The 26,367-nt window shown below is 37.7% G+C and overlaps 1 protein-coding gene across 3 annotated transcripts in view; it reads left to right on the forward strand.

Annotated features, from left to right (window-relative positions):
- The window catches only part of CTNND2 (catenin delta 2), a 904,448-nt gene that overhangs the window by 71,296 nt on the left and 806,785 nt on the right, over nucleotides 1-26,367 (forward strand). The window contains exon 1 of one of the 3 annotated variants that reach the window (XM_079145293.1): nucleotides 10,504-10,522. The exons of the other annotated variants lie outside the window; for them this stretch is intronic. The gene's annotated coding sequence lies outside the window, so the exon portion shown is untranslated. Of the gene's footprint in view, nucleotides 1-10,503; nucleotides 10,523-26,367 lie in introns of those variants that run through there. 3 annotated transcript variants of the gene reach the window in all.

The raw sequence follows: 26,367 nt of genomic DNA on the forward strand, positions 1-26,367 counted from the left end.
AGGGTGGCAGGAAGAGGCCAAGGCCCATGCTGGGAAATGCTGACTATGGATTCCAGACCTGGAGGTAGACCGCACTGGACTGTCCCGCTAGGGTTACTCTTACAGTGAAATTTGATTATTCACCAACAATGGCGGGGGTGGGGGTTTAGGCTCAGGAAAGGAGAATTATTCTGGGGAAGTAAGAGGTGTGTGTGTGTGTGTGCGCGCGCACGTGTGTGCATCTGCCAGTTCTGACACGTAAGTGTAAGTACATCTGAGACTTTTCATGGTTTTCTTTGTTGTTTTTGTAATTAAATTATTCAAAACTATGTATTGTACTGCAGTAAAAGCTGTAGCTACTTTATCATGTGTGTACATTCAGTCTGCAAACCACCAGTACAGTCATTTCAGTGTCTGCTTTTCCTCTCCCCATTCCTCAGAATATCTTTGGGAAAATCTCATTGGAGAGAAAATTAGTGAGATCTGCTGCCACCCTACAGTTCCTGAGTCTGAACATGGGGGGATCCAGCAGCCTAGATCCTGCTTTTCCTTAAGTGTCAGGAAAGAATATTACTTGAACTTTGAATTTTTTTTTTCCACCAAGAACATAAAAATAGGTTTATTCATTTATTTATTCATTTGGTTCTTTTAAATTCTACATACATTCTTCACTCATGTTCCCAACAGCTGGCTTAATCATATTAATGAAATATTCACTGAATTTCCGCTATACAGATATTTTTATGTAGGGTCTTCAGGGAGCAGTGCACAACCCTGCCCACAAGGAACCTGAGTCTAAGAGGGAAGGGAAGCAGCAGAGGTCATTTATAAGCCTTTCAGCAGGCTCTGAAAGGGAGAACGAATAGATCTTGGAGAAGAATTGTGGCTTCTTTTCTCCATTCATCACCTCCACGGGCACAGTGCTATGCTGTGGAGAGAAATCCTGCTGTAACACAGACCTGGTGTTTTTGTTTGTAATTTTACTATGGATGTCACTCACGCTTAAGGCTTGATTTTAACTGGCAGATGACCTGTACTATTAACGTGTATAATGTGCTGTCTTAGATAGCCTCTTGTGCACTGTTTTATTTTGTTAAACTTGCTTATTCCAATATTTCCTTCCACTTCACTGCAACAGGGCTTAGATAAGGTTAAGAATGCAGGTACCTGAGCCTGAGCCAGCCAGCCTGGTTCAAATCAAATTCCCCACGTAGCAGCTGTGTGATCTAAATACTGTGACTCATTGATGCATTCAGATAATGAATTGAAGAATTCATGGATGTCCCTACATCAATATTAAAGCCTGTAAGTATATATCTAGACACATCATAATCAATACATTATCTTCTTTCCATCTGCCCATCCTTCCATCTCTTGTACTTTGTTTTTTTATGGCTAAGTAATTTCCATGCTGTTTGATAAGTAAGCATGTTATAAAGAGCCACAATCACCTACCAAAATAATGACACTTCTGTGATCTGTTTTGTTTTGTTTGCTACTGGGAATCAAATCCAGGAGCCTTTGGCCTCTGAGCTACATGCCCAATTTTCTTTTTTTATTATTTTTCATTTTGAGACAGGGTTTTGCCAAGTTGCCCAAGTGGTCCTAGAACTTGCCATCTTCCTGCCTCAGCCTCCCTGGGATTATAGGTATATGCCACCACACTGGCATATCGTGGGATTTAGATACAGGGTGGAAGCAAAAGGATGAACAACACCCGTGACACTTATCTTCCCTTAATAAATCTTTGAAACTCTCCTGAGAGATTTTTTACTGAGGTGGCATTTCCCATGTTTATCCCATTTCTGTTTTCACATGATAAGTTTCTTCCCAAGCATTAGTTTTCTGCTTTTTTTATACTCCCTCTCTTCTAAAGTGTAGAGAATGTGCTTCCATTCCTGCTCAACATAAATTCAGCTCAGAATGAACTGCATCCCTGCATCCTGCTTAGTGAATAGACTCAAGTCTCAAGGGCTCCCAAGGTCCTGCCCATCTCCTGCCTCTGCTTTTAGCAGGCCTCGTGGACTTCCCCTAACCTTAAGAGATCAATCTGATTTTAATAAGCACACATTACTTTTATGTATTAAATCCAATCTGATTAAGAACATTCACTGTAGCTGTAAGTTAAAGGTGTCCCTTTCCTCCCTCCCTCCTTTCTCTCCCTGCCCTTCCCTGTACCTGACCTATGGGGACTGGATCTGTAATGGTGCTGTCACCTGCTGAGTTCTCCTGTCCTTGGTCTCTCTTGTTGGGTTCAGGGGAGAGGACCTTTGAGGACAAGCATTTGCCCTGTTCTCAGCCAGCCACTAGCTCTCTATCATGAAGGCATCCCTGTGCTGCCCGGGGCCCCTCTGAGTGCTTTCTGAGGTTCTGCTTAGATCCTGATGCAGTTTTCATGAATGTCATATACAGGGTTTCCCTCTCCCAAATTGCTTCTAGCAAAAAATACGCCCGTCACCTCTCATTTCTGGGGTCTCCTGCCCCCCCAGTTGCCCTTGGGAGCAGGACCCCATCAGAAGGATCCAGCACAGTTAATTTCAGTGTGGTCCAGGTGGCTGATGGGAACTTGCCTCTTCCTTGCCAATCTCACCAAGAAAGGACGAAGCAGACTGACTTAATCCCATGGCCTCTCCTCACCCTGCTCCCTGCTGCCTGTGTTTTCAGATGTCTCCAGACAGCAGGGAAGTGTGACCTCCCTGTGCATGTGTGGCTCCCTGTGCATGCTCCCAAGAGCACTTTAATTTTGCTCCGTGCGGGGGTGTCAGGATGGGCTCATGGCTGTGCAGCTCAGCTGGCAGCAGGGGACAGTGAGAAGCTCTCTCCTCTCTCACAGCCACCCTTGTATATTCAGTGTGTATCTCAGAGACCTCATCAGTGGCATGAGGAACAGAGGAGGAGCCTCCCTCTCTCTTCTCCCAGCAGGAGGAAGATCAGAGAACTCACCTTTAGCTTGGGGAGCAGGTGGTTGTCGCTCTCCTGAGTACGGGAACCTCCTTTGGATGAAGAATTCACACAATAGAAAGGACTCCTTTCCTCCTTCTGTTGTACCAATAAGTTGCTGGGTGAAGCCCTGCTTTTGAATGGTACACTTGACCTGACCAAATCTATCATCAGAGTGGTCATGATGGAGGAACCATTTTAACAGAATTGGAAAAAAAAAATTGGGGATTGTAACCCATTTACAGTTGGTTATGTAGTATAAAAAACAACTGATATAAGATCAGAAGACTCTATCAGAGTAGTTTAGTCTCTTAAGGTTTTTCTGAGATCATTAATAGCTGTCAGTTAAAACAGCATTTGTCAAATAACGTCTTAAATATAAGCATTTGCTTTTATTATAATAATGATGAAAGTAAACATAGTAATGGCAATATTTCCTCCCAGTTCTATATATGGAGTAAGTAAAATAATAGAAGTGAAAATGATACACTCATACTAATGTTAGTTAATGTTTAATGTTAATTTTAACACATCAGATCAGAAATTTGAAGTTTCTTGTTTTGAATTGATTAAGCTTATTTGTCATTTTCATTTTACTCACCACAATTTTCATGTAATATCTATGTCTGCGTACATGGTAACTTGTTTTTGTTGTTTTTTTTTTTTGGAAGCCAGGGTTACTTAACCACTAAGCCACATTCCCTTTTTTATATTTTATTAGAGACAGGGTCTTGCTAAGTTGCTGAGGATAACTTTGGACTTGTGATCCTCCTGTCTCAGCCTCCCGAGCCTCTGGGATTACAGGCATGCATTACCACACCAGGCCATGGTCACTTCTTAATGATACATGTCTTCTCTTCCTTATTCTGCATTTTGTAGGGATTTGAAGTTTTAGATATAATTTGTAGATGTAATTCCTTCAGCAAGAATGATTCTGGTATCTATGAAATTCTCATTATTGAGAATCCCATGAAACGAGAGAGAGCTTTAAAATAAGTTCTTCAAATATGTTTCATTTCAGTAATACAAATCTGTGTGCAATTATAACTAAGCTCCCATTGATCAACTCAGTTATCTTGTTTAGAAACTGTAGGCTATATTGTAACTTCACAGCCAGATATGTGGTGCTATTTCTGCTATGCGTCCATTTGATATTTTGTACTTGGGTGACTTTATACAGTTGTATTCAGAATGAGGTCTAGGGATGGATAGCAAGGTCCTGAACATTTCCCCATTAAAAGCTGCAGCTGGGATCTTATTCATAGTAAGTTCATCTTCACCAGTGGTGGCCTTGCTTTCCTCCTAGCTGGTTGCTACTTGCTTTGCTTTTCTGCATGTGCTGGCCAGCTCTCCCTGCCCATCAGCCGTCACTGCTTGCAAACCTGCGGGTGTATTTTAGACATACCTGCGGTACTGCCACAGCAGCCCACACTGAGTGATGATGCGTTCATCAGTGAAATCCCCCCGTGTGGGTTGGAACTGCCATCTACCGCATCTTTTAATGAAATGCTCGTCCACCAGGGACTCAGTGTTCTGCAGTGTGGAGATGGCTTCCCTCTCATCTCTGATCTTCCTGAGTTCTCTCTGTAGGTACACACAGAGGTATTTGGTCTCAGCGTATAGGTGTATTTAAAACTCATTAATAAAACCTCATTGTCATTATTTCAAATGTTTTAGGGACAACTTAATTGAACTTTGAAGATTAGACTTTCATCATTGTTAAAATGTCATATTCTGGAAATAGTAGATAGAGAAAGTAATTGAAATACATAGAGAATAAAAAAAAAATGTGTCCAGTACATAAGCAAGTATAAAGGAAAAACATCTACAAATGAAAGTAATACCCTATTTTATTAACAATTTTCTGATAGCCAAACTAGATTTTATTTTTAAGATAATTATGTAGATTCTTGTAGGATTTACCTGGATCAGTGAATAAGCATAGCCCTCAGTGATTTGAATATGATGTGAAAATCGTAGCTTCATTTTAAAGTCTTGTTAATTTTTCAGTTAGAATGCTTATTAAAATGTTTGTTCTAAAACAGATGTGGACTGTTTTAGAAAGTGGATGCGGACGTGGAATGAGATATATATATCACCAAAAATATCAGTTGCTAGGGAGATATGTGGAGATGTACTTCAGTTTGTGCAGGAACCAATTAAGAGTAGAAATATTCAAATACATTTCGGTAACAAGTGGTGATGGGGGGAGAAGGTTAGTTAAGCTTCTAAAATGAAAACTTAGCAGAGATCACAATCGGAAGATTGTGTAAATGTGTTCCAGAGACTGGTTGGCTAAGGCAGAGTTTTGTGTTTCACTTTGTTCTTGAAAAATATAGTACAAAGAATATTCTACAAGAAATGGGATTAAAAGGCTATATTATGAGGTGTATTGGATGTGAGGGGAATAATGGTAGTTCTGGGTGCTTTTGGTTTCAAAAAGCAGTAAAAAAAAATAATAATAATTAATCATGGAAATTCCTTATCTGATGTTTCTAGAAAGTCAACTGACTTCAGACATGGTTTGATCAGGGCACCAGTAACTTTCTATGTGAATACCTTCACTTTGCCCTGTGCTGAAAATCAGTTTGATCATTGACTGACTTCCCTTATCATTTAAAAAAAAAAAAATGGCTCACAAGGTCTGGCGCTCACATTTTTCAAATTCATCCGAACAAAGGAGCCTTCTCTTTCTTGCTCATCAAACGAAAGTGCTGAGCTTTGCAGTATTTCCCTTTCTTAGCTTTTGTCTTCTTCTGAACTGGTCCTTGAGGCCAAATGTCTTGCCTGGATTGGTTTAGACTTGAATGTCTGACCATCAGAATCCCAACATAGTGATCCAGTCAGTTCAGAGCAGAAGCTAGAGTCAATAACAAATGAGATGAGGAAGCAGTAGATGCTTAGAGCCCGTGGTGTCTGCTGCTGGGGAGACTAAGAAGCTGGGGATACAATCAGGGGCCATGTCATGTCAGCCTTATGATAGTTGACAAGCCTGCAGTTTTATTAAAGGACTCATTTGCAAACTCACCACTTCAATAATTTTTTTACAGAATTAAAAATGATACAATTTAATCTGAACATTAAATAGGGCTAGACTTACAAAGATTTCAAATCAAGAGTAATGATAATGGTATGAGATTGTAAGGAATATACTTATTTTTTTTTTTTGGATTTCTGCCCCTCAGTTGCCATCTCATTTTTATTAAGATATCAACTTTCTTAGTGAGGACTACTTGGTCCACCTCCAAAGAGCAGGATCTTACCCAGCAATCCTGTTCATTTTCTCTGTTTTCATTTCACCTGTGACTGGACATTGGTATTTTGCTGATTAATTTCTGTGTACATTGTTTTGCTCCTCTAGAAGCAAAGTTCCACAGGAGCAGGGATTTTTAACTGTTTGGAACACTGATAGAATAGTGTTTTCTTTCGGTTAGGAGCTTATTAAATATTTGATGGATGCATTTCCATCCATATTTGATGGATGCCATCTTCCTGCCTTTTAGAAGCACTTGAGGTTTGTGAGCATACTATGGTAGCAAAGGTTTAAAGAAGATCATTGGGGACAAAAACTTACCTGTTTCAAAATGACATCCGATGACATCTTTTTCTCCTTTTCCCCTGCTTTTTACTTCAGTACACAATTTAATTTTTTTAATTTTAGGCCATTGTAATTATACATAATCATGGGGTTCATTTTGACATTCATAAATGCAGGTAACACAGTTATTTTCCATTTCAGTCCCCATTATTCCCCTTCCCACCCACCTCACTTTCCCCTCCTCTTCCTCTACTCTGTTGGCTTCCTTCTGTTTATTTATCAGTGTCTCATTGATCACCGCTGCTGTATGAATTGGAATGCATTGTGGTGTCTTCTCACATCCACCTCCTGGAATTCAGTCAAGTGTCTTTCCCCAGTTTTTCCCATTCAGTCCCCCTTCTGCTCTACTAATCTCCCTTCATTTTTTGCAGGATCCCCTTTCTTTTTATTTGCTTTTTATTTATTTGTTTTGGCTTCTGTGTACGAGAGAAAGCATTCAATTTCTAACCTGAGACCTGTCCCACGTCCCACCGTTCAGTCAGGGACAGCCTACCTGTGGATCCAGGGTCTAGAAAGAGTATCCACTACCATGCCAAAAACGGTAGAGGGGCAGTGGAGTTCAGGATCTGTCAGCTGGTCATCAGACCCTCCTGTTGTGGAAATGGGGGATTCATAGTTGTTCCTCTTTACCTGCATATAACGAAGGCCAAGGTCAAAGTTCAGGGTGGCTGGAAGTTGTGTGAGGAGGTTTGTACAAGGTTTGCAGTGCATTCCATCAGGCTTAATTTCTCAGTGTCTCCTACAGATTCCCAAGAGTGACTTGTCCCTAAGAAACCCAATAAATGTTTGTTGACTCGATATAAAATCCTCATGTATTTAGAGTAATCATTTCTAAACATGCATTTCATTTTAAGATGACTTTTTATGACTTGAAGTGTGATAAGCATATATAATTTCTCACACAAGCTGTACTAAAGTTCAGATGATCCGTGTAAAATAAAACATTTTATATTTATATATATAATAACTATTTTCTTCAGTTCATATAGAAAAGTATGTCTTTCTATAAAAATAGGTCCCTAAGTACTAAAATGAGATGTTGACTAATTTACCCTAGGATTTTAAGCTTGCATTTAAAGTGGTATGACAATACTTAATTAGCTAATTTAAGAGGTTCATTGCTTTTCATTTTAATCAATAGCATACCTGTATATACACATACACCCACATACACACACCAGCAATTTAGGGTTGCTTTGCAAATTACAATCATGCCTCACAATAAGCATTAGAAACTAAGTTGTTTTTCAAGTTAATGATTTTTCTGACATGACACAATTGATGTAATTGCAAATTATGTTTTATAGTAAATGGAAAGTATGCTCATTTTTAATTTAGAAAACATTTGTTAAAAGTAGTAATCCACATTTAAACATTTAATGCAATGCACATTTAATTTTCAAAACATAGCTTCAGGCAATGGTTGACATTTTCTTATATTTATCAGATTGCCATTCAAGATTGAACTAAAAATTAATTTGCTATATAGTAAATCCTCAAAAAACTTATGAACATCATCCTACATTTCACAACCATCCTTAATGAAGGCCTTTCTTCTCTTTTGTAATGTCATAGTTATTGTTAATTACTTTTTAAGCTTATGTCATAATCTTAACAATTTAACTCAAATTAACATGATAGCTTGGATGCCATCATTAGCAAAAGCTCAGAAAATGTTCTTAATATCATTTAAAACAATTGCATTGGGTACCAAATATGATTTTCTATGTAAAATACATTGTAGACAAATACTTGCTATATTAAAGAATAGGAAGTTCAAGTTGGATGAATATGATCTTATATTTAATTGCTTATATTTAAGATGCCAAATTTGTCAGGAGAAATTGTTTTCTCGTTATTTACCTAGGAAGGTATTGTCAGGCTTTATACTCTTGCCTCAGGGTCTGATACTTCCTTTGAAACACTTACTGGATCTGTAGGGTCAGATTTCCAGTCGCTCTTCTTTCTTAAGACCTCTTCTTCAATCAAGAGCTGATAGAAGTTTTCTTACAGCAGGGCCCAGTGACCTCCCCCATACTCTCTGCCCTTTCAGTCGTTATTCATTACACCATGCATTTGAAATAATGTGCCAGTAATTTCTGTTTATAGTTTTTGGTTTTGTTTTGTATTCCCTGTAAATTGTGACACTTATGGAGCTGTGACCAATTCTTCATCTTGGTTTAGAAAGGCTTTCCCAGTCCCCTTGTGTACACCTGGCAATAAATCAATATTTGGAGATGACAGGGAAGTCCCGTTTTTTTATTCATAGACCCATGACCCAGAGACGTGTGGCCCACCCTGACTCACATCTTCCCTTCCCTGGCAGCGTATGAATTTCGACATTGACTTATTCTTTCATCATTTGTCAAATTCATCTTTATGGGTTCCCAATGGTAGTGAATAAAGGCAGAGTTAGGTAATGGGATTATGAGTGTGCATCTTAATTTTTGAAATAAGCTTCTCAGTATATATTCTAAGAGAAGATTACCAAACAGAATCCTGTGAATTTACTGCTACACTCACATGCTTTAGAATTTTGAGCTTGGAAACTGTAATAATCACTCAGAATTCATCTTTATGCCCTGTTATGGTAGATATGGCTTTGCATCACAATGCTGGAATAAATGAGTATTCCATTTAGAGTTTGACATTGAATTGTCCCAAGAGGCTTTAAAGTAAGGGAGCCATAAACACCAGATTAGGAAAGCGTTCACTTTCCCTGTCCTTATCAGAGCAAAATTAGTGCTTTCAGTTTTACACAGACATGCAGAATTTAGCACAGTGCTCAACCTACATCTCCACAGTGAAGTATGTTTCTAGAATCCTCTTTGCACTGTGTAGAAAGAGGACTGACACAGCCTCCAGCAGCCTCCGTGGTGCTCATTCTGGAGGCTTTCCCTTCCGACTGGGCTTGTACTCTTAGTGGCTCAAGATAATTTCCTTAGTGTCTTCTTGAATGTGTTTCTTGTAGTTGCTAATAATCTCATTTCCACTTTCAACACTTTTCTCAGTAATACATATTAAGCCAATAATGCACATAAAGCTAATTCTTAACCACCAAGTTTCTGGTCACATGAATCTTGTGTGATGTAAACATGTTTATTATTTCTGTACAAATTTATGTGTAAATGTGTTAAAACCATGTTCTGATGAAAAACAAGAGGAGGATATAACCTTTTTAAAGGAGAAATCTTGATACCAGATTTGGCATGTATGGGCAATGGCTCATGGGTCCATGACTTTGTGTGTGCAACGTATGTTCTCCATGTCTTACCCATAGTTGGGAGATGTACAAAGCCTTGAAAACCAGAAATCCTTCATGGATTCATGGAAGTTATTTAGGGGCAGTCTGACCTGGACTAATGTAGCCATGTGTAGTCATTGTTTATCCTACGTAATGTGGATATTCATAATTTTTTTCTTAAAAATGTCACTTTATTTGATTAATCATGCTGCCCCAGACCTAGCTGGGATGATCACATTAAAAAAAAAAAAAAATGGTAGATCCACCTTTACATTGAAGACTGGAACCTTCATAATTCCAAGGACTCAGATAACCAACTCTTGGTACATATAAAAGATGAGGGTCAGAAGTTGCTTTTACTAAGAAAATGACAGATTTAGAGAAGTGTTACTGTGGTTAAGAAATGCAGAAATTGTGATTCATGTTGTAAATTCTGGTGAATGACTGTGGTTTACATTTTTTCAATGTCTCTGCCTGTGGTAGAGAGATGGAAGAAAGCAGAGGCAGCTATTTGGCAGGGCAGATATTAAATAGGAACCATCTAGTTGTAACAGAAACCAGCTTCTGGCAGCTCTGAAGAACACAATGGAACAGTTGGCATGAACCTGCTTGAAGACCCAGAGCTACAGAATAGCCCCAAGAGGTCTGACTCCAAAGGAAGCATTCCCAGTGAAGGCTAGGGTTAGTTTAAGGCCTGATTGATGTCCATCTGCATTGTGCTGGGTTGTGATTTCCAGTTTCTACTCTGCTCCCTCCAGATGGTAAGCTCTGGGGCACATACTCTCTGTGTTCAGTTTCCCCATTCCTCAAACATCATCTGTGTGGTGGTGGGTGTTCATTAAGTATTTGGCAATAAGTAAACGAAGTATGTTTAGTTGTGGTCCAGTGACTCAAAGTCTTCACATTATGTTTTAAGTCTCTGATGTCTAACGTCATGTGGCTCAGTTGGGAAAAGGAGGAAGTGCCATGTGTCTCTAGAGGTTGTAGCAAAAGCCTTCTGGCTAGGGAAGCAGGACTTGGTTTGAAACCATAGTGCTCCTGATGTCCCACCCAGTTTCTAATATGCCATGGTCCCCTCTCTGATGAGAATTTCTCTTTTAGGGAGCCGCTCTTACTGGTGGAAATACTTCTTATTTCCTTTTTATCAAAGTGAAAAATAAGTGGGAGAATCACTGTTGGAAGGGGTAAAATTTACACAGAATCATGAATAATGGAAGTTACTTTATAGGCTTAGTGGTTCAGGAATGGCTGTTTTCATGTATATCAGAGAAAAACCAGGCCACACATTTTAGTTAGTGAAGTAGACCTCTGGGAACAGGCAAAAGTAACGGTGGTGTCTCTGCTCATGTCTTAGGGTGTGCAAATGGCAGATGAGGGGCTGGGGTTGTGACTCAGTGGCAGAGCGCTTGCCTAGCACGTTGGAGGCACAGGGTTCGATTCTCAGCACCACATATAAATAAATAAAATAAAGGTCCATTGCCAACTTAAAAAATATTTAAAAGATGGCAGATGAAGTTCTGAGTGTTGTATAGCTAGCTTTTCATACCCAAATCTACAACGATCACTAAATTGGCAGTTCTTAGGTTATATTAGATAGTAAGCACACATTTTTCCAGATTGCCTGTAACTCCTGTCATTTGCTCACAACTCTGTACTGGATGCTGGTGCCCCCTTTTCTGTGGACTCTGTGACGTCATGCTAACATTGATGGCAAAAGAAATGGGTGCTCATGAATACTGCTTAGAATAAAAAGTTACCAAAATGGATCTAAAATTACAAGTACTTAGACAAACTGAATTTTCATTTATCAAAGTAGGAAGTCAAGAGAAAATGTCTAATTGGATAAAGCAATTATTATTGACATATTATTAAGAGATGTGGAAGTAACCAATAGAAAATACACAAGCAAGTCTTGCAGTCACTTGTGCTAACAGGAAATAAATGTGGAAGTAGAAGAGGAAGGAAAGAATTGCTTTTCAATAGAAAAAACTTCTGAACTGTTTTTCACTTAAATATTTGCAGCACCTTAACATATGAAATTTTGAAAGAGGGGATGTAAGCACTGATCTAGTTTAGCAAGTTGATTTAGGATTTTAAGTGTTTATTTTTATTATGAGTTCATGCGTATCCATTAGCAACTTGGAATCACAGAAAAGCACAAGGATGAAATCACCTGTGATCTGTTCACTCAGTGCTCCACTAATAAAAATGAATTTAGGGGGTGATTGGTGATCATATTTTTTTTTAGGATAATATCCTCACGATGATAAACATCAACATAATGGTAGCTAACATTTGTGTTCATTAGGATAGGCGTCTTCCTAAGTGGTTTATGACATCCCCAGGAACCACAGAGATAAGTGCTTTTATAGCCCCCTTGTTGGAAATGAGGGAACCTAAACCCAGCATGTTAAGAAGCCACATTGCCACATTGCCATCGGATGGCAGACCTGGGAAATGAACAGGGAAGAAGTGAGCAGGAGCAACGAAGGATTGCCTGTCCATCAGGCGATGACTGAATGAGTTCTGCCTTATTAAACATGTCTTGGATATCTTATTAAAGATATCTTGGATATCTTTGGTTACTTTAAAGTTCCTTTAGGTATCTGTCCTGTATCCAGAATAATATGTGGACTCTGATTATCTGTTCCTGTTAATTTTATTTGCTTTAAACTGTTAGAGGTGTAATGCATCTTTTAAAAGTGTCTTAAGTGACTCAGGAAGCTGAGGCAGGAAAATTACAAGTTTGAAGCCAGCCTCTACAACTTAGGACAAAATTAAAACTTAGTCTCAAAATTAAAAAAATAAAAAGAGTTGGGGTATAGCTCAGTGGTAGAATGCCCTTGAGTTTAATGCCTGGCAGTGCAGACAAAATAAAAAGTGTCTTAAAGTAATTTTTAAACAGTTTTAGAGCCATGAAAAAGTTGAGAAGACAGTACAGAGAATTCCTGTATACCCCACAGCAGGTTCCCCCTCTTAGGAACATCTTGCATTAGTGTGCTACATAATTATAATTATAGGTCAGTATTGATACATTGTTGGTTGAAGTCCATACTCTCGTTAGGCTTTCTTAAGTTTTACCTGATGCTTTCTTCCTATAACAGGTCCCTATCCAGGATACTACGTTGCATTTAGCTGTCATGTGCCATTTGGCTTCTCTTGGTTCAGGAAGCTTCTCTAACTTTCCTTGTTTTAATGACTGACAGTTATGAGGAATATTGATCAGGAACATTGTAGGATGTCCCTTTAATGGAATTTGTCCGATTGAGTGAGTAACTTGGAATTCTTTTGCATGGGAATTTCTTTTCTCATTTTAAAAAATTTTCAGTCATTTATATTGATAGGGACTCTTGGATATTTATCTTGTACTTTGTTATACTCCACTGCTACTATGTCTTTGTTTTGCCTTTTATTTTGCCATTTTTATTGACAGATAAAAGTTTACATCATCATGGAATATAGTGTGATATTTCGATACATTGTTACAATGTGTAATGAATGACTCAGGGTATTTAGTTTATCAAACATTTACCATTTCTTTGCATTAAGGACATTCACAATCCTCTCTTCTAGCACTTTTGAATTATAACTCTGTTGTGTTGCTAAAATTATTCTAGCTTTGGTCAAAGAGGCTCTGTGTCCTGCATATCTCTGACATATCTCTGCCTATTGACTAATTAATAGCACTTCACTAATTAATTTCACTTCATTCTCTGCCTCTATTAGATGCTTCAGGCTCATCTTGTGTTTTCCTTGCCCCAGTTCTAGAGTCAGACATTCCTTTAAGGAGCTCCGGTTCCTGTTTTTGAAGAATGGCATTAGAGGTCAAGGTCAGCAGATGAGCGCATTTCTATTGTGGTGGTGGTGTTTGTAGGCCCCCTCAGGCGACCTTGAAAGAAATATATGTATGTACACTAATGTGAGCGTACACATGTACCGATGGGAATTCCGTGTACAGCTACCTGCATCTACATGAAGCCGTATCCGAGTCTCTGTCTCTAGACCAGCACCACATGGATCCCCCAGCCTCCTTCCATTGCTTACATGTACCTCCCTGCTCCAAAACTGAGAGGCTGGTGCAGCCCCTTGCCATTGCTTAGGTCCTTGTTCAGTTGCAGTGGACACGAGGCAGGGTCACAGTGGTTAACCCCTTCCTCTACAGGAAGCATCATCATCAACTCAATTACAATGATGGAAATGGTTTATTTTCCCTTTAGTCTTGCAACCTCCACTCACTTCCAAAGTTTCTAAGGCTACCATCTCTTTCCCCGCCTGTTTCATGAGGTTGTGTCCTACAGTTAGACAACTTTGTCACATTTGGTATTCCATCTCATATCCCTCAATGTTCCAAATTACTTTTTAAATTTTCCCACATTAAGCTTCATTCTTTGTGCTATAAATTTCTGTGAGCTTTGGCAAATACATCGTGTCATGTAACTACCATTATAGTTTTCCACAAAATAGTTTCACTCCCCTAAAACGTCACCTGTACTTCACCTGTTCCATTATTTTCTCCTCCCTTCAAACCCCTGGCCACCACTGACCTTTTCTTATTTTGTCTTTTCTGCAGTTTCATGTGATTGGAATATTATAGTACTTACCCTTTCCAGAATGGCTTCTTTCATTTAGTCACATTCATTCAAGTTTCCTCCATATCTTTTCATCGTTTGATAGCTCATTTCTCTTAAGCACCAAATAATATCCCATTGTATGGGTGTATCATAGTGTATTTACCCATTCACCATTTCAAAGGCCACCTTGGGTGCTTCTAGTTTGGGCAGTACTGGTAAAGGTACTGTACACATTCTCATGCACATTTTTATGGACATGTCATTTTAGACGGAGATGGAGTAAATACCCAGAAGTATAATTACTGACGGCATGGTAAGACTGTATGTGTTTTACAACACATATACCACACAACCTTCCAAAACGCCGCTACCATTTTGCATTCCCATCAGCAGTGAATGAGAATATCTGCTGTTCTGGATCCTGGAGGGCAATTGATACTATCATTTTTTTTTTTTTTTTAAGATTTTAAGCATACTAATAGCTGTGGAGTGTTATCTCCTTATTGTTTTAATGTGTAATATATTTTTAAACAGAAGCCATGACTTCTACTTGAAATAGCATCTGCTTAGAAGTCCCTGGATCAGTCTTTTCAAATCTTATCCAAGAAAGTATTCATACTTTGAAAAAGTAAGAAACTCACTTGAATCCTTAGAACAAAGACCAGAAGCTAGAATTTTGGTAAGATGATAAGATTTTTTGTTTTTAACTAAATTGGAGCAGGAAAAAAAATGAGTAAAAAGAGGAGGAAAAAAAAACACAATAGTATAACATATCACAAATGAGAAATGTTGACAGTGGTAAAAAATGAGGAATTCTGGGAGGACTGGTGTGAAATACTGAGTCCAGAGAAGCATATTTCATTACATAGTGTTTGTTACAGTGCCACGTACGGTAAAAAGAAAACAGATGACAATAGAAAATTGTTAAATAAATCAGTATAGAGACAAATAATGGACTACAATATACCCATTTACATCATAGTTTAATTATATGTGACCTAGCATACATATGCATTATAATAAGTTACAGTAAACCAAAATGTTTTTATGGTGTGATTGCAAGATTATTAACAGATATACACAGGGACCTCCACAGAATTGTGGAGAAAATGTTTCAAAATCTAGTAGTAGCAGAAGCATTTTCTTTCTTAAACTTTTCTCATCATTTCCAAACACTATATGATTAACTATGGAATTGCCTATTAAAAATTCTCTGTATTATATATGATTGCTTTTAGATCACTCAGTTCAACTCCAAATTATTGGTTATTGTCCAGTTATTTGATGTTGTAGGAGTACATTTTATTTTGATAATAAAAAGTCCTACTTTTTATACTTATGCACATAGAATGAAAGTTCCGCTTCTACCTAACAGCATAGCTAAGCATATAAGAAGATGCAAAAGAAGACCTTCAGTTGTTGCCTATGGAGACTCCCCAGTTACATGCCCAGAGGGTACCAGCCATTCCCATTTCAAATGTTCCTGGCAATAGTGCCCCCCCCCCAGAAACATTGCAAAAATGGAAACTGTAATCTTTGAATTATTACATATAAGAAAGAGTGAGCGCTGACACATCTCAGTACCCTTCGAACGAGGCCATTTACAACCAAGGAAAAGCCTGGGTTTTGTTGTTAAACACAGAGCCAGAAATTGGTGTGCATTAAAAGAGATCCCAAAGCATACAGGGCTTTGTCCTTAGTGGAGGGAGCTATCATGGTCCCGCACACCAGGTGAGTGAGAATTTGCTAATTATTACATTTGTTCCATATTGGCTCAGAAAATAAAACCACAGTGCACCACTCACTCAGAAGTGCCATGCTTAAGTGGTGCCTATCAGCCACCAAGACTTTTGCCAGCATGTTATTTAGCACAAGGAACAACAGCAACAAAAGAATGTGTTCATTTTGGAAGACAGGATTGTAAAGGATAATTATGGAAGAGCAACCCTAAAAGAATCTAAACCTTATATTATTCCTGTAGGAAATTAACGTCTTAAATACCTTCCTTCTCGTGTCACTGAGAGATGCAAAGAACACTCTTATGAAAAACAGCCACAGAGCCCTGTCCACACCTTCTCATTAGAAAATTAACACTTTTCACTAGTTAACGGCTCTATTTCCTTAGAGTAGTGAAAGTAGGAGAAGGGAATTCTGAAGTGTTTTTATGATTTACAAATATGAATTATAAAGCATCTACTTTATATTTGGGCCTCAGAAACTTAATTTTAAATGATAGCTGAAAATATTATGAGAAAATGCTTTATTCTGCCTCTGTCTAATTATCTCAATTGATTCCATTTTATCAATCATTTTTTACATATTGCAGAAGAATCAAATGGCAGTGTTGTTATAAAAACTCTTCATTGGACTTCAGTCTTCTGTCACCTGGTCTCCAGTGTAGGGTCTGCTACAAACTGGGACAAGTGCCTTTTGCATGAATGATTAAATTGAAGGATGTATGCTGGTCCATTTCTCTTTATTGCTTCTGCTAATTGGAACAGAGGCTCAATAATATGTTCAGATATTATATGATTCCATGACCATAATGTCGATATCCCCTTCATGTTGAGGTCTGAATGGTAGGTCTCTTGCTGTTTTATATCATTAAATGTTTTGAATCACACACATAGTGTACAAGTGTTAAGAACCCTTGTCCATCTCTTGTCCAGAACACAGTAAATCAGCTTTGTCTCCAGCTTTTCTCTGCTGCCAGGTGACTACCACATAAGAAAGCCCAAACCGATGCTCTGTAATTGGGTAATTATGGGAATATTTAAATTCCATTCAGCAAACATTTGCTCAACATTTCTGATGTGTCAGACATTTTAACATGCTTTATTTCATTTCATCATCTCAATGGACCATGAAGCTGATATTGTCACTCACATTTTGGGGGAAAGAACAACCAAGGCCAAGAGAAATTAATTCAGTTGCTTAAATAAAGGAGTAAGTAGCTGACTGGGAAGCCTGTCCAAGATTCTGAAATATCCCAGTGTACCACTCTAGTCTGTGCCTTGAAATAATTTATGATTTGAGAGGGAGGGTGGTGTAGTAGAAAACCCACGGGCGTTTGACAGGAGCCTATATCTGCTGTTGCTATTTGTGCGTTGTGTCTCTTAGAGTGACCAACGTACAGTCTTCAAGCCCTGTTTTCGTCCCTTGGTAGTACCTTGCCTGGCACAACTGAAGTGTCTTATAAATGATATTTATTACTATCTAGATGTTAGGACACTTCTGATCATATTTTAAGATATTGCTAGCACATACACAATGTTAATCCTCTCTTTATCAGAACAGAATGGGGTATATTTCAGAGTATTATAGTAGTAGCATCTAATGCATTTTTCCATTAAATCCTCCGTAAATGCATATATATTTTCTCAAAGAAGATAAATGCATTGAAAATAGTGTAATGAATGGAAAAGTGGAAGAAGTTGATCAAAAACTGTGGAGATGACTAAATGTTTGGAAAACACATACACATTTCCAAGAGGACAAGAAGTTGTAAAAGTTTGGAGATTGACTCCAAGCCACAAAATTCTGCCAAAATATATAGACATGGAAACTGGCGTTGAGTCCAAGTCTTCCATCTGAGATAAAAACGAACACTGCGCGTTGTAAATAAAAACAACGTAGGATTAAAAAAATCACCAGTGGCGTAAAATCACTGTAGAAATGTGAAGCACAAATGGGAAATTAAATCAATGAAGTGTGAAATGATGTCACGAAGCAATTGGAGAATGTGAAAAAAATTTGTTAAAAAGATGAACCAGCGTATGACAGATGATTTAAGACCTGAAGGAGAAGCAGTGAAGTCCAAGCAGGGGTGCTTCTTTCAAAGTGGCAGAACATGTGGCATAAATCAAATGGCCAAGTGGTTCCAGGGTGGGAAGAGAAATTGCTGTGTTTGTGAGCACTGTAGAGTGCTGAGAAGAAGAAGAAGCACGAGCCAATGTGAAGAGATTTGTAAACAGGGAAGAACTAGCTAGCATACGACTTTAAAAACGAGAAGTGTTTAAAATAACTATGTTGGGTAGACTTCTTGTTTAATTGAAGGAATGATAGAAAGTATGTATTACAAACATATGAACAAGTGCATTGTTCTGTCACTAAGTAATACATCCATATATCCATACCAGTCATGTAAGTTACATATTTATATCTATTCTAATACTATTTTTATTCTAATTAGTTATACATGACAGTAGAATGCACTTTGTCACATCATACATAAATAGAGTATAACTTCTCATTCTTCTGGTTGTACATGATGGAAAATCCCACCAGTTTTATAGTTATGTATGTACACAGGGTAATAATGTCTGATTCATTCTACCATCCTTCCTATCCACATGTCCCCTCCCATCCTTTCTATTCCCTCTACCTAATCTAAAGTAACTCTGTTCTTCCCCAGTTGCTCCATCCATTGTGAATTAGCATCCACATATCAGAGAAAACATTCATCTTTTGTTTTGGGGAGATTGGTTTATTTTGCTCCATCCATTTGCCATGATTTTATTCTTCTTTAAGGCTGAGTAGTATTCCATCATATATATATTATATATATATCATATATGTATGATAGATATATGGATATTTATATATGACAGAATACTATATATATATATACCATATATATCACATTTTTCATTCTTCTTTATGGTTAATATTCCATTGTGTATATATAACACATTTTCTTTGTCCTTCGTCTGTTGAAGGACACCTAGATTGGTTCCTCAGTTTAGCTATTGTGAATTGAGCTGCTATAAACATTGATGTGGCTGCATCACTGTAGTGTGCTGATTTGAAGTTCTTTGGATATAAACAGAGGAGTGGGAAAGCTGGTTCAACTGGTGGTTCCATTCCAAGTTTTCTGAGGAATCTCCATACTGCTTTCCGTAGTGCTTACACCAATTTGCAGTCCTGCTAGCAATATATACCTCATTCCCCACATCCTTGCCAACACTTATTGTTGCTTGTACTCTTGATAATAGACTTTCTGACTAGAGTGAGATTAAATCTTAGAGTAGTTTTGATTTGCATTTCTGTAATTGTTGGAGATATTGAACATTTGTTCGTATATTTGTTAATCGACTGTATTCCTTCTGTGAAGTGTCTGCTCAGTTCCTTAGCCCTTTTATTGACTGAGTTATTTGATTTCTTTTGGTGTTAAATTTTTTTGAGTTCTTTCTATATCCTGGAGATTAATGCTGTATCTGAGATGCATGTGGTAAAGATTTTCTCCCATTCTGTAGGCCCTCTCTTCATGTTATTGATTATTTCCTTTGCTGAGAAGAAGCTTAAATCCCAATGACATTCTTCATAGAAATGGAAAAGGCAATCATGAAATTCATTTGGAAAAATAAGAGCCCCAGAATAGCCAAAGCAATCCTTAGCAAGAAGAGTGAAGCAGGAAGCATCACAATACTAGACCTTAAAGTATACTACAAAGCTATAGTAATAAAAACAGCATGGTACTGGCACCAAGATAGACATGTAGACCAATGGTACAGAGTAGAAGACACAGAGGGAAACCCACATAAATACAGTTATCTCATACTAAACAAAGGCACCAAAAACATTCACTGGAGAAAAGATAACTTATTCAACAAATTGTGCTGAATTGGAAATATATATGTAACAAAATGAAATTAAACCCTTATCACTCAGCCTTCATGAAACTGAATTCAAAGTGGATCACAGATTTAGGTACTAGAACAGAGACCCTGTCCTAATAGAAGAAAACATAGGCCCAAATCTTTACCATGTTACTAGGATCTGACTTCTTTAACAAGACTCCTAAAGCACTACAAGTAAAATCAAGAGTCAATAAACAGGATGGATTCAATCTAGTATTATTTTAGTGAAATGTATTGCTGTGATAAAAATAAAAACTCACCTATCATTCTCTATAGATTCAGAAACACTTTAATTCTCGAATGAAAGTCTGTGGTATTGCTATGAAATTTGATGTATGTTCATGATTCAGGCAACTTTTATGAAGATACCTTGTTTGTTATATAAGAACCTAGGGGGAAATATGAAAAACTTGAAAAACAAAAGGAAAATATGATTTAGTAGTATCTTCCAATACTAATGTTCAACAATGAGTCTGTGTCATCCTAAGTGTGGAAAAGGTGAAAATTCAATTTGTCACCAAAAGGGATTTGATAATGTCATGAAACAAATACAGAACTTCTTTACCATGGTCCACTGGAAAATGACAGGGTGACTCAGTAGAGACATTTTTCTGTGAAAGAAAAGTGGACTCATTGATCACAACCACTAAAATATGAAGTAATTGGCAGTAAGCTCTAATTCTGTCCTATGGTTGACATAAAGAAAACGAGCACGTTTCATTGGGAACCCTGTATGTTTCCCTTGGTAACATTTTTGGTGGTCCGTCCCATGTTTCCTGTGCCGATATGCTTTGCCTTGAAGTGAAGGTGGAATATTATGCTCAATATTCCACTGTTCCTCAGTGGCAGAATGAAGGCCTGAATCCTTCCCCCTGTGCACCCCTTTTCTGTTCCACACTCCATGGGCTAGTCCTGCCTTGCTTACTTGGAGCTCCCACACTTGAGACACAACATTCAGTTAATCCAGGGACTGGTCACCGCTGTAGCTGGTGCATTATCCTTGTTGATAATAGTCGTTAAACTGGTAAGTACCTCTGTTTAGGAAACTGACAGATAATGGAGTTCTTACACATTTAAATTTTGAAAATTCCTTAATTATATTGAATCCAGAGCTTGTTTCTTAGGGAAGAATTGCATCTTTACTACTAATATAATCAGCTTGAAAATGGCAGTGGCTATTTCAGTGTGTCTAGAGCTGAGTTCCTTGGGGAACAATGGGGAAGATAAAATGCATGAAGGAAAGCGAACACACTGACATTTGAATGTTGCTATAAATGTTTTATGAGAAAGTTGGGTTTTAATGGTTTAAAAATACATTGGTTTTAAAAATAAGCTTTTTGAGGTAGAAATTATTTTTCTATGGCAATACATTTCTGAAATACAAGTCAGGTTATGAATATGTTGACCAATTTCTCAGGAATATATATCATAAATTGAAGACTGTTTCACCTGGATTTTACTGAAGAAAAGTATTTAATCTCTTCTTCTGATTTATTCTCTAAAGTCATATACATTAAAAATCATCAGGATGATGAAATGATACTCTTGACTTGCTCATTGGCCACTGAAATCTTAATACAGAGTTCTAGTTCACATATTTGTTACTAATATTCCAATTAGTGTACATATTTAAGATACACTTAAATACTTAAGATACATATTTAAGATATGTTTCATAAAAATACTGAATTATAAATGTAATTTTTCTTTTAACTGAATATATTAGAATAATATTTTCATAATTTATATTACCTAATCCTGTTCCCTTGAAATACTTTGACATTACTACACAAAGTTATCAATAAATGCTCGTATATTGCAGACTTACAGATGAGTAGCTTGAGGTTAATAGAGGTTAACGTACTTAACGATACTCAGCAAAGAAAAAAAAAATTAAAAAAACAGAATTTAGTTTAAAGAATTTCAGATTTCTGAGTCAGCAATCTAGCCCATGAATGAAGCTGCCTGTCCCCTCCTCTAAATTCTGCAATTAAAGTAACGATCATTATAACCATAATGGACAAACCTCTTTTAACATGATCTATACTGTTTTTCATTTACTCCATAAAATGTTGGTGTTTCAGTACAAAACTTTCCAAAGCAAAATTTTTTCCTTCCAAATATGTATTACAAAGTAACATTTACAACCAAATAAATCTTCTGCTTTTTTAGAAAATGTCACTAAGGGATGTGGCAGTGTCCCTTCACACACACACACCACACTACACTCCTGTCTGATAGTTAGCACACGAGTCAAAGAGGCTAACATACAAGAAAATAATATTCAGTAAAAGCAAATAGCATCTAGAATAGTGAATTAATATCTTGGTTAGAAGAAACACAAGTTACTAAAACACTTTCTGTTTTTACTTTTGCTCTGTGGTACATTGAAACTACATCCACAAGTTTTTTCATTCTGTTTTGTTTTTTAACTTACATAGAAACATACAAAAATATTGCATTATTGAATGTTTACTGAGGAGGAAGAAAATCTGTGACATCTTTTTATTAGTACAGTCTAGCAACTTCTATAAATTTAAATGATGAAAATGTGTAGGTGGAGTAGAATAATTCAATTTAAATTCCCAAATTACATAATCTCAAATTCTTGGGACACTAGCAAATAATTATTGCCAACTGTGTTTGAAAATGGTTTATTATTTTCATAATTATACTTCTGTAAAAATTTCCACCTACAAGAGATGTTGAACATTTTTTCATATATCTGTTGATCGCTTGTAGATCTGTGAAGTGTCTGCTCAGTTCCTTAGCCCATTTATTGATTGGGTTATTTATATTCTTGATGTAAAGTTTTTTTAGTTCTTTATAGATTCTGGAGATTAGTGCTCTATGTGAAGTGTGTGTGGCAAAGATTTTCTCCCACTCTGTAGGCTCTCTCTTCACATCATTGATGGTTTCCTTTGCTGAGAAAAAAACTTTTTAGTTTGAATCAATCCCAATTAATTCCTGCTTTTATTTCTTGTGCTTTGGGAGTCATGTTAAGGAAGTCTGATCCTAAGCTGACATGATAAAGATTTGGACCTACTTTTTCTTGTAAAAGGTGCAGGGTCTCTGGTCTGATTCTGAGGTCCTCGATCCATTTTTAGTTCAGTTTTGTGGAGGGTGAGAGATAGGAATTTAGTTTTATTTTACTACATATGGATTTCCAGTTTTCCCAACACCATTTGTTGAACAGGCTACCTTTTTTCCAGCATGTTTTTGGTACCTTTGTCTAGTATGAGGTGACTGTATTTATGTGGTTTCGTCTCTGTGTATTCTATTCTGTACCATTGGTCTGCCTGTCTATTTTGGTGCCAGTACCATGCCATTTTTGTTACCATTGCTTTGTAGTATAGTTTAAGGTCTAGTATTGTGATACCTCTTGCATCATTCTTCCTGCTAAGGATTGCTTTAGATATTCTGGGTCTCTTATTCTTCCAAATGAATTTTGTGATTGCTTTCTCTGTTTCTGTGAGGTACATTATTGGGAATTTAATTGGAATTGTATTGAATTTGTATAGCACTTTTGGTTGTATGGCCTTTTTTACAATATTAATTTTGCCTATCCAAGAACATGGGAGATCTCTCCATCTTCTAAGGTTTTCTTTAATTTCTTTCTTTAGTGTTCTGTAGTTCTCATTGTAGAGGTCTTTCACCTCTTTTGTTAGATTGATTCTCAAGTTTTTTTTTTTTTTTTTGAGGCTATTGTGTGTGGGGTTGTTTTCCTAATTTCTCTTTCAGAGGGTTCATCACTTATGGATGAAAATGCATTAGATTTATGAGTGTTGATTTTATGTGCTGCTACTTTACTGAATTCATTCGTGAGTTCTAGAAGTTTTCTGGTGGAATTTTTTGGCTCCTATAAATATAGAAGAATCATGTCATCAACAAACACTGATAGTTTGAGTTCTTCTTTTCCAATTCATATCCCTTTAATTTCTTTGGTCTGTCTAATGGCTCTGGCTAAAGTTTCAAGGACAATATTGAGTAGAAGTGGTGAAAGAGGACATCCCTGCCTTGTTCTAGTTTTTAGGGGGAAGATTTCATCTCACCCCAATTAGAATGTCTGTTATCAAGAATACAAGTGACAATAGGTGTTGGCGAAGATGTGGGAAAAAAGGTACACTCATGCACTGCTGATGGGGTTGCAAATTGGTGCAGCCACTCTGGAAAGCAGTGTGGAGATTCCTTAGAAAACTTGGAATGAAACTGCCATTTGACCCATTTATCCCACTCCTCAGTCTATAACCAAAGGCCTTAAAATCAGCATACTACAATGACACAGCTACATCAATGTTTCTAGCTGCTCAATTCACAATAGCTAGATTGTGGAACTAACCTAGATGTCCTTCAACAGATGAATGGATAAAGAAACATAATGATACATAATGGGGGTGGGAGGGAAGGGAGGATGGATTGTATAGAGGAAAATGAGGGGTGTGGAGGGGGTGGGGGTAAGGAAAATAATAGAGTGAGACAAATATCATTACCCCATGTACATGTATGATTACACAAATGGTATGATTCTACTTCGTGTACAACCAGAGAAACGATAGTTGTACCCTATTTGTGTACAATGAATCAAAATTTTGAAAAAAGCATTTCCACCTACAGAGATATAACCATGTGCATTTATAGTTAAATTATTCTTGTACATCACGTGGAAGATGCGAATTTCGAGATGAGTTATTTGAGGACAACATTCAGTTTGGGACAGTCTGTTTACAATTGATCATTAAATAAAATATGCATTTTTATCCTTGATCATAATTTTATAGCAATGAAGCCCCTAAACCCTAAATCTTGGATTGTTTTCAAAGTGAGGGGAAAATTAATCCCCTTTATTCTTGCCCCAATTGGAAGGCCTGTGTGGGAACCAGGACCTCCCTACATCCTGGTGAGACAGAAGCAGGAGCAGGCCTGGGGGAGGGGGGTAACAGGAATGAGAAGTGTTCCTGCTGCCACCTGCAGTCAGCTTGCTGACCCCAGAGGATCAATGACAGTTTATTCAGTCATGGTGAATTAAGGTGACTTTGAGAAGTTTTTCCCAGTTATTTCATTAAGAGATCTCCTTTGGGAAAAATGTTTATAAAATCAGTCTGAATGAAAGACAAAAGAAAACAAAACAGCCTTTTTTCCTCAGTGAAGTCTGCCATTTCCGGAACCTGTAATGGTTCTTTTCCTGGATTTGTATGCCTTTTCATTGCTCTTAGTAATTAGAGAAATACTAACACAATCTAGTGTTTTGTAGATACTGCTTCTGTTAAAGTTCTTATTTCTGTGCTAAGTCAAACACAAAAATATAACAATAATGCATAATCTTCTGCAAAGAGCTTCTGATGATTTCTATTGCTGTTAAATTTTAGCAGCAATATGCTTTCCGCTCAGATGTTTTGTTACAAAAATAGGAGAAAATTCATTGTATGAATTGATGCTTGTTTTTTATATGTCCTTCAGTGGTGTTAACCATTTGAAGAATTAGGACATGCTCCAAAAGTCCATAGTGCACATGATTTTAAATATATGATTTCATTTATTAAATACAGACGGTGCTCATTACCTTGAAGCCTGGCAGATGTTGATATTTTAAAGTACTGTGCCCAGGAAGGAATCCTGTGAGGACTAAATCAAGCAGGACCCGTGGTGAGACAAGACTTTAGCCGTGTCAGAGGTGCAGAAAGACAAAGCGCCTGATACTTGGATATTATTTTTGGTTGGAAATATGCTGCAATATTCCAGGGTTTGAAAGTCTCGTAGACAAAGCTCAGAGGGGTACACAGTCAAGGATACATTCTATTTAGACCAAAATAGTTAAAATCAACTTCTAGGGAGACACTGGACTGGGTGTGAAGCAGGACGTGCAGGCAGAGAGGTGGTTCAGGTGCGGTCTGTGGAAGGATAGCCTGTGAAGGTGTCCACGTCCTGGGCCGTGCAGCCTGTGAGTGGGTGATGTTGCTTGGTGACAGGGTTCAGGCTTGTGAGTGTGATCACAGCCGCCATTCAGCTGATGGTGAGTGGAGATGGACCTGGGTTATCCTTGTGGGCCGAAAGTAAGTGGGTCCTAAGAGCCGAGAACCTTCCCCGGGTATGGCCACAGGTGGGGAGGATGGAAGAAGGGCCACAGAAGAGCTGGACCTGCTCTTGAAGGTGGGAGGCCAGGAGCCAGGAACCCAGTCAGCCTCCAGGAGCCAGCTGCTCAGTTAGTCTCCAGGTAGGAATGCAGCCCTCGGTACTGGCCCTTGGTGGGCCTGTGACTGGAAGATCTGTCACGTAATGACCGTGTTAAGTCACCATGTCCATGCTGGATTTTTTTTTTTTTTTTCCCACCAGTGGTAAAAACTACTTGGATAGGATAGAAGAGTCAGATCTTCCCTGCTGAGTAAACATTTTGGGTAT

The sequence above is a fragment of the Sciurus vulgaris genome (genome assembly GCF_902686455.1).
Source record: "Sciurus vulgaris genome assembly, chromosome: 6".
Classification (NCBI taxonomy): Eukaryota; Metazoa; Chordata; class Mammalia; order Rodentia; family Sciuridae; genus Sciurus; species Sciurus vulgaris.